The sequence below is a fragment of the Saccopteryx bilineata genome, chromosome 3, assembly GCF_036850765.1.
Source record: "Saccopteryx bilineata isolate mSacBil1 chromosome 3, mSacBil1_pri_phased_curated, whole genome shotgun sequence".
NCBI classification, from domain to species: Eukaryota; Metazoa; Chordata; class Mammalia; order Chiroptera; family Emballonuridae; genus Saccopteryx; species Saccopteryx bilineata.
In genome coordinates, this window is record NC_089492.1 from 304636526 (window position 1) to 304648871 (window position 12346).

Genomic DNA, 12346 nt, shown 5'->3' on the forward strand with positions numbered 1-12346 from the left:
CCGGCATGCCCACCAGGGGGCGATGCTCTGCCCCTCTGGGGCGTCACTCAGTTGCATCCAGAGCCATTCTAGTGCCTGAGGTAGAGGCCACAGAGCCATCCTCAGTGCCCAGGCAATCTTTGCTCCAATGGAGCCTGGGCTGCAGGAGGGGAAGAGAGAGACAGAGAGGAAGGAGAGGGGGAGGGGTGGAGAAGCAGATGGGCGCTTCTCCTGGGTGCCCTAGCCGAGAATCGAACCCGGGACTCCTGCACGCCAGGCCAACGCTCTACCGCTGAGCTAACCGGCTAGGGCCTGTTTGTCTGTTTTAATACAATGTTAGGCCTGACCTGGTGGTGGCACAGTGGATAGAACATCAAACTGGAACACAGAGGACCCAGGTTCAAAACCCTGAGGTCGCCAGCGTAAGCTTGGGCTCACCAGCTTGAGCGTGAGGTTGCAGCTTAAGTGTGGTATCGTAGACATGATGCTGTGGTCACTGGCCTAAGCCCAAAGTTGCTGGCCTGAATCCCAAAGTCGCTGGCCTAGCCTAAGGTTACTGGCTTGAGCAAGGGGTCACTCGCTCTGCTGTAGCACCACAGTCAAGGCACATATGAGAAGCAATCAATGAACAACTAAGGAGCCGAAATGAAGAATTGATGCTTTTCATCTCTCTCCCTTCCTGTCTGTCTCTCCCTCTCTCTGTCTCTGTCACAAAAAGAAAAATAAATAAATACCTAGAAGTTTCTAACAATACTGCCAGGCACAGGTTTGCTCATGTGTGCTGTAGGCAGAACGGGCAGCCTGTAGCCTGAATCCTTAACCTGTGGGATTTCATGCTGTCTTCTGTGTGAGAGTGTCAGAAGAATTGCTTTAAATTTTAGGACAACCAGCTGGTGTCCCAGAGACTTGCTTGGAAGGGAAAAGAACTCAACACATTTGCTGACCAGAAGTGGCAGAAGTCTCATAGTCTGTGTGAGTGTGGTTGCCATGTGACAGTGAAGGGGACACAGAGGGAAGAAACCTCAGTAGAGAAGAACTGGATGTCTCCCTTCACAAAAGGAGGAAAACTGAGTCTTGCCTTTGTAAGAGGTTCCTCAAAAAAATTAAAAATAGCCTGACCTGTGGTGGCGCAGTGGATAAAGCGTCGACCTGGAATGCTGAGGTCGCTGGTACAAAACCCTGGTCTTGCCTGGTCAAGGCACATATGGGAGTTGATCCTTCCTGCTCCTCCCTCCACCTTCTCTCTCTCTCTTTCTCTCCTCTCTAAAAATTAATAAAGAAGAAATTTTAAAAAAATTAAAAATAGAACTTCCTAATGATCTAGCAATTCTATCTGTAAGTATTTAGCATAAGAATTCCAAAACATTAGCATACTAAGTGCCCATCGAGAGATGATTGAATAAAAATAATTTGGTACGGGGAATATTACACAGACACAGATAAAGTTACTAGAGAGTATTGTGCTAACTGAAATACATCCAACATAAAAAGACTAAGAGCAAGTGATCTCACTTAATATAGAATCTAAACAACAAAGTAAACAGAAAGACAAAACAAACACACTTACTTATAGACACAGAAAACCAACTGATGGTTTTTCATTTATTTTTAAATTATTTATTGATTCATTTTAGAGAGAAAGAGGAGAGGAGAGGAGAGGAGAGGAGATAAAAGCATCCATTCATTTTCCCACTTAGTTGAGAATTCACCATTTGCTTACCATATGTGCCCTAACCAGGGCTTGAACCCATGAACTTGTCATTTCAGGAAGCTGCTCTCTGACTGAGCTAACTAAACTGATGGGTTTTTTTTTTTTTGGTTTGTTTTTTATGTTTCTTTTTTTTTTTTTGTACTTTTCTGAAGCTGGAAATGGGGAGAGACAGTCAGACAGACTCCCGCATGCGCCCGACCGGGATCCACCCGGCACGCCCACCAGGGGCGATGCTCTGCCTACCAGGGGGCGATGCTCTGCCCCTCCGGGGCGTCGCTCTGCCGCGACCAGAGCCACTCTAGGGACTGGGGCAGAGGCCAAGGAGCCATCCCCAGCGCCCGGGCCATCTTTGCTCCAATGGAGCCTTGGCTGCGGGAGGGGAAGAGAGAGACAGAGAGGAAGGAGGGGGTGGGGGTGGAGAAGCAAATGGGCGCTTCTCCTATGTGCCCTGGCCGGGAATCGAACCCGGGTCCCCCGCACACCAGGCCGACGCTCTACCGCTGAGCCAACTGGCCAGGGCCCTGATGGTTTTTATTTTATTATTTTCAGAAAGATTTTATTTATTTATATAGTAAGAGAGGAAAGAGATAGAGAAAGGAGGGAAGAGAGGAACTGGAAGCATTAACTTGTAGTAGTAGTTGCTTTTTCATATGTGCCTTGACAGGGCAAGCCCAGGAATTTGAACCAGTGTTATCAGCATTCCAGGTCAATGCTTTATGCACTGCGCTATCACAGTTCAGGCTAAATTGACTGTTTTTAGATGGGAGCCATTGGAGAGCTGGGCAAAAGATTAAGAGGTTAAAAAGTAAAAATTGACGTTTAAAGTCTGTTTAAAACCTAAGGGTACTACAAAATTTGCATGCATGAGTAAAGATATTGCCTCTTAGGTGATGTTCTCAAAATGAACTTTTAGCCCTGGCCAGTTAGCTCAGTAGTTTAGGCCGTTATCCAGAAACGACAAGGTTGAAGTTTCAATTCCCCAGTTAGAGCACATATGGGAAATAACCACAGTGCACAACTAAGTGGAAAAACAAATTAATGCTTTCCTCTCTCACTCTCTCTCCCCTTTCATCTCTCTGTCTCTCTAAACTCAGTCAATATATATTTTTTTAATTCTCTAAAAAGAAATGAACTCTTAGCCTGACCTGTGGTGGCACAGTGGATAGTGGATAAAGTGTCGACCTGGAACACTGAGGTTGCTGGTTCGAAACCCTGGGTTTGCCTGGTCAAGACACATATGGGGCCTGACCAGGCAGTGGCGCAGTGGATAGAGCATCAGACTGGGATGCCAAAGGACCCAGGTTCGAGACCCCGAGGTTGCCAGCTTGAGCACCAACTCATCTGGTTTGAGTAAAAAAGCTCACCAACTTGGACCCAAGGTCGCTGGCTCGAGCAAGGTTACTCGGTCTGCTGAAGCCCCGCGGTCAAGGCACATATGAGAAAGCAATCAATGAACAACTAAAGTATTGCAATGCACAATGAGAAACTAATGATTGATGCTTCTCATCTCTCCATTCTTGTCTGTCTGTCCCTGTCTATCCCTTAAAAAATTTTTTTTTAATTTAAAAAAAGAAATGAACTCAGATTTTTATTTCACTGTGAGCATGTCTGAGAAGGAAATGGCAATGGTAACTATACTGCTCACAAAAATTAGATATTTCAAAATAAATAAGAAGCAATAAAATATTCTCTAATTTTTGTGAGCAGTATATTTACTTTTTGATGTATTTATTCTGTTCTAAATACTTATTTTTATGTATATTGTTATTTGCCTCATCGGATTTATTGTTCATGTAAACATCATGTGTGATATCCTATTAGTATCCTGATGTAATGCATTTAAGAAAGGCAGAGTCACCTCTCTTTGTGCTCCCGGGCAAGGATATAACATTCACCACAGAAGAAAAATGACCTAGATTTTGAAGATCTGTGACAGTACAACAACATAATTTTTAATTTCTAAAAAAATAAAAACTACAAATGGGTAGTTACAAAAGTCACTGGCATGTATATTACAGCATAGGGAATGTAGACAATATTATTGTATAAACAGTATTGTTCCAGGTGTGTACTAGAATTATTGGCAGGATCACTCTGTAAGTTATAGATATGTCTAACAACTAGCATGTACATCTAATTGTGATATAAAAGACTATTGTATCAATTGAAATTAAAACATTTTAAGTAACAGTCAGAAATACTTTAATACAATATTCTCCACGGAAGATCTACATATGGACAAAAAAATAACCTATAAAAAAATGTTCAAAAAATTAGTCTGTAAAACATTGCAACATGGTCTGACCTGTGGTGGCACAGTGGATAAAGCATCAAGTTGGAATGCTGAGGTTGCTGGTTCAAAACCCTGGGCTTGTCTGGTCAAGGCACATATGTGAGTTAATGCTTTCTGCTCCTCCTCCCTTTCTCTCTCTCTCTCTCTCTCTCTCTCTCTCTGACCACTCTAAAAAATGAATTAAAAACACACATACACACACACACACACACACACACACACACACACAAACACAAACCACACTGCAACATGGCCTGACCATGCAGTGGCACAATGGACAGAGCATCAAACTGAGATGCAGAGAACTCATGTTCAAAACCCCCGAGGTCGCCAGCTTGAGTGCAGGCTCATCTGGTTTGGGCAAGGCTCACCAGCTTGAGCTCAAGGTCACTGGCTTGAGCAAGGGGTCACTCGCTCTGCTGTAGCCCCCCAGTCGAGAAAGCAATCAATGAACAGCTAAGGTGCCACAATAAAGAATTGATGCTTCTCATCTCTCTTCCTTCCTGTCTGTCTGTCCTTATCTGTTCCTCTCTTTGTCTCTGTCACAAAAACAAAACAAAACAAAAAACAACAACATTGCAACCTGAAAACCACAAAGAGATATATTTAAGTCTCACTAAAGTAACTCTAGTAAACAAAAAAAAAATGAGAAGTGCATAACAATGTGGAGAAATTAGTTCTACAGGAATGACATTTCATGGATGAGGAAAACTGGCATTCAAGAGCAAGGCACCTGCTAGAAGTTCAAGATGGCAAAGTAAAAAAGCTCACCAGCTTGGACCCAAGGTTGCTGGCTCAAGCAAGGGGTTACTCGGTCTACTGAAGGCCTGCGGTCAAGACACATATGAAAAAGCAATCAATGAACAAGGTGTTGCAATGCACAATGAGAAACTAATGATTGATGCTTCTCATCTCTCCATTCTTGTCTGTCTGTCCCTGTCTATCCCCCTCTCTCACTCTCTGTCTCTGTAAAAAAAAAAAAAAAGACACATATGGGAGTTGATGCTTCCTGCTCCTCCCCCCTTTCTTCTCTCTTTCTCTCAGTCTCTCTCTCTCTCCTCTCTAAAATGAATAAATAAAATATTTAAAATTTTTTTAAAAAAAATGCCACCCTGGCATTTCCCTGAGGACCCACTGACCTCACCTCCTCTCATTGATTCCAAAACTGCAACTGCATATAGAACAGCTCTCTCTGAGAACAACCTGACTACTAGCAGAATGGATTTTCTACAACTACATACCATATTTTTCACTCCATAAGACGGACTTTTCCCCAAAAAAAGTGGAAAGGAAAATGCCCGTGCATCATATGGAGCGAAAAATACAGTATTTTACTAAATATTTTAACACACCATTTGGTTCAGAATATTTTTTTTTCTTATTTTCCTCCTTAAAACCCTAGGTGTGGGCCTGACCTGTGGTGGCGCAGTGGGATAAAGCGTCGACCTGGAACACTGAGGTTGCCGGTTCGAAACCCTGGGCTTGCCTGGTCAAGGCACATATGGGAGTTGATGCTTCCTGCTCCTCCCCCTTCTCTCTCTCTCCTCTCTCTCTAAAAATCAATTAAAAAAAATCAATAAATAAAAAAAAAAAAAAAAACCCTAGGTGTGGCCCTGGCCGGTTGGCTCAGTGGTAGAGCGTCGGCCTGGCGTGCAGGGGGTCCCGGGTTCGATTCCCGGCCAGGGCACACAGGAGAAGCGCCCATCTGCTTCTCCACCCCCCCCTCCTTCCTCTCTGTCTCTCTCTTCCCCTCCCGCAGCCAAGGCTCCATTGGAGCAAAGATGGCCCGGGCGCTGGGGATGGCTCCTCGGCCTCTGCCCCAGGCGCTAGAGTGGCTCTGGTCGCAGCAGAGCGACGCCCCTGGTGGGCGTGCGGGGTGGGTCCCGGTTGGGCGCATGCGGGAGTCTGTCTGACTGTCTCTCCCCGTTTCCAGCTTCGGAAAAATACAAAAACAAAACAAAACAAAACAAAACAAAAACAAACCCTAGGTGTGTCTTATGGTCAGGTGTGTGTTATGGAGCAAAAAATGCGGTAAATGATGAGGAAACCACATTGAAAGAAGTAGGCATGGTGGAGCCTTAGTCTAGTCAGGACCTACCCTCCCTCACTCCTCATAAAGTGACTCACAAGTGGGAGGGATGTCACAAGCATGGAGGATCTCCCTAAAGAATCAGAAGTCCGAACCCTAGTGTAGGAGACCTGCAACAGGAAAGGAAAGCCCATAAAATCTGGCTTTGAAAACCATTGGAGCCCTGGCCGGTTGGCTCAGCGGTAGAGCGTCGGCCTAGCGTTTGGAGGACCCAAGTTCGATTCCCGGCCAGGGCACACAGGAGAAGCGCCCATTTGCTTCTCCACCCCTCCGCGGCGCTTTCCTCTCTGTCTCTCTCTTCCCCTCCCGCAGCCAAGGCTCCACTGGAGCAGAGATGGCCCGGGCGCTGGGCATGGCTCTGTGGCCTCTGCCTCAGGCGCTAGAGTGGCTCTGGTCGCAACATGGCGACGCCCAGGATGGGCAGAGCATCGCCCCCTGGTGGGCAGAGCATCGCCCCTGGTGTGCGTGCTGGGTGGATCCTGGTCGGGCACATGCGGGAGTCCGTCTGTCTCTCCCTGTTTCCAGCTTCAGAAAAATGAAAAAAAGAAAAAGAAAAAAAAAAAGAAAACCACTGGGGCTTATGTCTGGGAAAGTCAAAGGGCTGTAGGTAACACAAGCTGTATTCTTTTTGGGTCCTGGGATAGAGACAGCAGTTTGAAGATCAGCTGGGTCATACATGAAGCTGATGCATTGAGGAATTTTAGGGTGTGTGCTGGAGAGACAAGGATTTGATGGAACTTTTCGCTGAACGGTACTGGTGTGTGCCATACTTCTTTCCCATTTTCTGTAATCTAGCTGGTGTGACACTGGCAGGCACCATTTCTGACACTATTAATTTTTCTAACATGGTTTACTCCACCCTGGCATTTCCCTGAGGACCCACTCAGCGTAGCACCCGTTCAAACAACTCTTGTTTTGCCACACCGAGTGAGCAGGCCTTCGTTGACACCTGCGCACCAATGTGTTTACAAGAGTAAGGCTGAGTCACACAGCCAGCCGCACCCAAAGCCTGCCCTGCACACCAGTGAGCCTATAATAGTTGTGTCCAGAGGCAGATTAATGTCGGTTGAGGTCCTGGGCGCAGAAGAAAATATTGGGCCCCTAGTACTTGGTGTCATTAGAAACAAGTGTCAAGTTGGGGTTTTGCAGGACCCTTCAAAAGTTGGGGCCCAGGGCACGCATCCAGTACGCTGGCCGTTAAATCCGCCTCCCGTTGTGCCCGTGCCTCACAGACAACAGGCCAGTGACCAGACTCGCCTGCCTTTGTGTCCATAGAAACTGTGGCCCGGACACACAGAGGGCCACACTAGTCCACCCGAGAAACACTGCTGGAGCACCTGGCTCTGATGACCAGAGAAATTCCACCACAGGGCCCAACAAGACTCTTCCAAATAAGGCCACTTTTTCAAGACCAGGAGATTTAGCCCTACCTACTTAATACCTAGAAACAAACAGGAAAAATGAAGAGAAAAGAATATGTCCCAAACCAAAAAAAGGACAAGACCCCAGAAGAAGAACTAAAAGAAACTAAACTGTCTACTAAATGAAGGGTTCAAAGCAATAATCATATAAAGATGTTCACTGAATTATATAAACAAATGGATAAACTCAATCATATCTTCAAAGAGATAAAAATGATAACAAAGGGCCTGTCAAAACTGAAGAATTTAATAACTGATAGGAAAAATATACTGCAGGAAATCATCTGAAAATCAGATGACACAGAAGAATGGAGCAACAATCAGAAAAACATGATAGTGAAAAAAAAACATTTGGAAGATCAAAAATAAAAAAAGAATTAAAAAGTTGAGGATAGCCTGACAAGGCAGTGGTGCAGTGGATAAAGCATCAGCCTTGGTCATAGGAGGACCCAGGTTTGAAACCCTGAAGTTGCCAGCTTGAGCACAGCTCATCCACAGTCAAGCCAGCAATCCCATGCTCAAGCCAGTGAGCCTGTGCTCAAGCTGGATGAGTCCATACTCAAGCCAGCGACCCTGGGATCATAGATGTGAACCCATAGTTATTGGCTTAACCCAAAGGTTACTAGCTTGAAACTCAAGGTCACTGGTTTGAGCAACGGGTCATTCACTCTGCTGTAGCCCCCGCGGTCAAGGCACATATGAGAAAGCAATCAATGAACAACTAAGGAGCCGAAATGAAGAATTGGTGCTTCTCATCTCTCTCTCTTCTTGTATATCTGTCCCTATCTGTTCCTCTCTCTGTCTCTCTCAAAAAAAAATTTTTTTTAGCCTGACCTGACGTGAATAAAGCATCAACCTTGAATACTGAGGTTTAGATTCAAAACCCTGGGCTTACCATGTCAAGGCACATAGAAGAAGTGACTACTAGCCTGACCAGGCAGTGGCGCAGTGGATAGAGCATCGGACTGGGATGCTGGAAAACCCAGGTTCGAGACCCCAAGGTCACCAGCTTGAGCGAGGGCTCATCTGGTTGAGCCCAACGTCGCTGGCTCAAACAAGGGGTTACTTGGTCTGCTGAAGGCCCGCGGTCAAGGCACATAAAAAAAAAAAAATTAAGAAGTGACTACTATGAGTTGATGCTTTCCCTCATCCTGCCACCCTTTCTCGTTCCTGTCTCCAAAAATCAATCAAATTTTTAAAAATTCCCTTTTAACATTTCTTGTCATGCCAGTTTATTGGTGATTAATTCCTTTAGCTTTTGCTTGTACAGGAAAATCTTAATCTCTCCTTCAATTCTGAATGATAACCCTGCTGGGTAAACTATTCTTGGTTGTATTAATATGTTTTTTCCTTTCATCATATTGAATATATCGTGTTACTCTTTTCTGGCCTGCCAAGTTTCAGTGGGAAAGTCCACTAATTGTTTTATGGACATTCCCTTGCATGTTACTAGTTGTTTTTCTCTTGCTGCTTTTAAGATTCTCTCTCTCTCTCTCTTTTTTGTTTTGTGACAGAGACAGAGAGAGGGACAGATATTGACAGACATACAGAAAGGGAGAGAGATGAGGAGCATTAATTCTTTGCTCCGGCTCCTTAGTTCGTTATTGATTGCTTTCTCATAAGTGCCTTGACCAGGGGACTACAGCAAAGTGAGTGATGCCTTGCTCAAGCCAGCAACCTTGGGATCAATTCAATGACGTTGGGCTTTAAGCCAGCGACCTGTGGGCTTAAACCAGTGACCATGAGTTCATGTCTATGATTCCATGTTCAAGCCAGCAACCCCAGGCTCAAGCCAGTGAGCCTGTGCTCAAGCTGGATGAGCCCATACTCAAGCCAGTGACCTTGGGATTTCGAACCTGAATCTTCTGTGAACCAGTCCAACACTCCATCCACTGCACCACTGCCTGGTCAGGCTAAAGGAAATTCTTTAAATGAAAAAGAAAAGGTCAAAATGGGAAATAAGAGAATATATGAAAGAAAATATATCTTATTAGTAAAGGCAAAGAGTAAGGATAGTGGACCAACCAGATATGAATCTAGTATGAGAACAATTAAAATGGCAATGAGTACATACCTATGAACAATTACTTAAATGTAAATTGACCAAGTGTTCCACTGAAAACAACAATGTGACTGAAGAGATAAAAAAATGAGAGTTTCACATATGCTGCCTACATAAGACTCCAGATTGAAAGACACATATAGTCAAAAAGTAAAGAGATATAAAAGATATTTCTTAAAAATGGAAATGAAAAAAATTAGCTGGGATAGCAATACTTACATCAGATAAAATACTCTTTTTATTTTTATTTTTCTGAAGTGAGAAGTGGGGAGGCAGAGAGACAGACGCCTGCATGTGCCCAACCAAGGTCCACCTGACATGCCCACTAGGGGGCGATGCTCTGCCCATCTGGGCTGCTGCTCCACTGCAACAGGAGCCATTCTAGCACCTGAGGCAGAGACCATGGAGCCATCCTCAGCGCCCAGGCCAACTTCGCTCCAATGGAGCCTCAGCTGCAGGAGGGGGGGAGAGAGAGAAAGAGAGAGAGAGAGACTGAGAGAGAGAAGAGGGGAAAGGGTGGAGAAGCAGAAGGGTGCTTCTACTGTGTGCCCCATCTGGGAATCGAACCCAAGACTTCCACAAGCCAGGATGATGCTCTACCACTGAGCCAACTGGCCAGGGCCCAAAATAGACTTTTAAACAAAGCTATAACAGGAGACACAGAAGAGGCCAACAATTCCATTTCTGGGTATTTATCTGAAGATAACAAAACACTAGTTTGAAAAGATATATACACTGCCACATTATTTACAATGGCCAAGATATAGAAGCAGCCTGACCAGGCAGCGGGACTGAGATGTGGAGACTTGGAATGCTGAGGACACCAGTTCAAATTCCTGGGCTTGCCTGGTCAAGGCACATATGGGAGTTGATGCTTCCTGTTCCTCTACCTCTTCTCTCTCTTTCTCTTGCAATAAATAAATAAATAAATAAATAAAGTTAAAAAAAAATATGAACAGAACCAACCTAGTTCAATTACTTATATTAAAATCTGTGTTACTTAAACAGATCAGTCCAAGGCATTACACATATGGGGAAACTCTCTTGACATCAGTTTAATTTGTAGATCAGTCTCTTCCTTTTGTTTGTTTATTTATTTATTCATTTTAGAGAGGAGTGACTAACCAGCCATCTTAGAGGCCAGAGTTAGTTATAGTTATGTGAGTGAGGGAGGAGCAACGTCCCTTCCTAAATGCTTAGTTTTATTTATTTATTTATTTATTTATTTTATTTATTTATTTATTTATTTTTACAGAGACAGAGAGAGAGTCAGAGAGAGGGATAGACAGGGACAGACAAACAGGAATGGAGAGATGGGAAGCATCAATCATTAGTTTTTTGTTGCGCATTGCAACACTTTAGTTGTTCATTGATTGCTTTCTCATATGTGCCTTGACTATGGGCCTTCAGCAGACCGAGTGACCCCTTGCTCGAGCCAGCGACCTTGGGTCCAAGCTGGTGAGCTTTTGCTCAAACCAGATGAGCCCGTACTCAAGCTGGCGACCTCAGGGTCTCAAACCTGGGTCCTTGGCATCCCACTCCAACGCTCTATCCACTGCGCCACCACCTGGTTAGGCCTAAATGCTTAGTTTTAGCAGCTGATGTTTCTACCTTTTTTAGAAACTTGCAATACATTTCCTTTCTAATTTCTAGAGCTGAATGCTATATAAAAGCTATTTTGCTTTGACGTTGAATGTCTCTTCCCCCGAATGGGGGCTTGAAGAGGTCAGAGATTGCAGTCTCAGGATCATCAGACCAAGGGGGTATAAGACCTCTCAGAAGGTAAGCGAATCCTTCGGGAGGCAGAGTGATGGGGAATTCTCACGCCAATTCCTCAATGAAGACCCCCAAATACATTAAACACTGCAAACATTATTAGAAGGGTCTGGTATAACTGTAAAAAGTAAAAATATTAAGTTATTATTTTAAAATATAAGAAAGCATTGTTACTGGTTTCAGCCACAAGGAAAGGCTGCTTTAAGTTTAAAAAACTGGAACCAAGTAATGAGAGCTTTACGGCATGATCATCAACAAGGAGACACTATTCCTCTTTCTGTTTGGTCTCTGTAATTTAATTTCTTTAGCTTTGCAGCCATTACAGTCTGATTCTGAATTCCTACAGCCTCTAGCTCGTCAGGTAATGTTTGATATTGATATAGGTTGCTGTTAAAGGAGCAGTACCTATTAAAAGGAGAGAAGCTTAAAGCATTACATCAATTGGTACAAACTCAATTAGAATTAGGACATAAAGAAGAATCACGGCCCTGGCTGGTTGGCTCAGTGGTGGAGTGTTGGCCTGGCGTGCGGGAGTCCCGGGTTCGATTCCTGGCCAGGGCACACAGGAGAGGCACCCGTCTGCTTCTCCACCCCTCCCCCTCTCCTTCCTCTCTGTCTCTCTCTTCCCCTCCCGCAGCCGGGGCTCCACTGGAGCGAGGTTTGCCTGGGCGCTGGGGATGGCTCTGTGGCCTCTGCCTCAGGCGCTAGGATGGCTCTGGTTGCAGCAGAGCGATGCCCCGGATGGGCGGAGCACCCCCCTCCATGGGCATGCCAGGTGGATCCTGGTCGGGCACATGCGGGAGTCTGTCTGGCTGCCTCCCCATTTCCAGCTTCAGAAAAACATAAAAAGGAAAAAAAAAAAAAAGAAGAAGAATCACGAAGTCCTTGGAATTCTCCAGTCTTAGTAATAAAGAAAAAAATATAGAAAATGAAGAATGCTTACTGATTTTCTTTAATGTTTTAGCTACAATCCTCTGAATTATCATTTTGTTTCTTTATTATTCTTTGCCTAGAA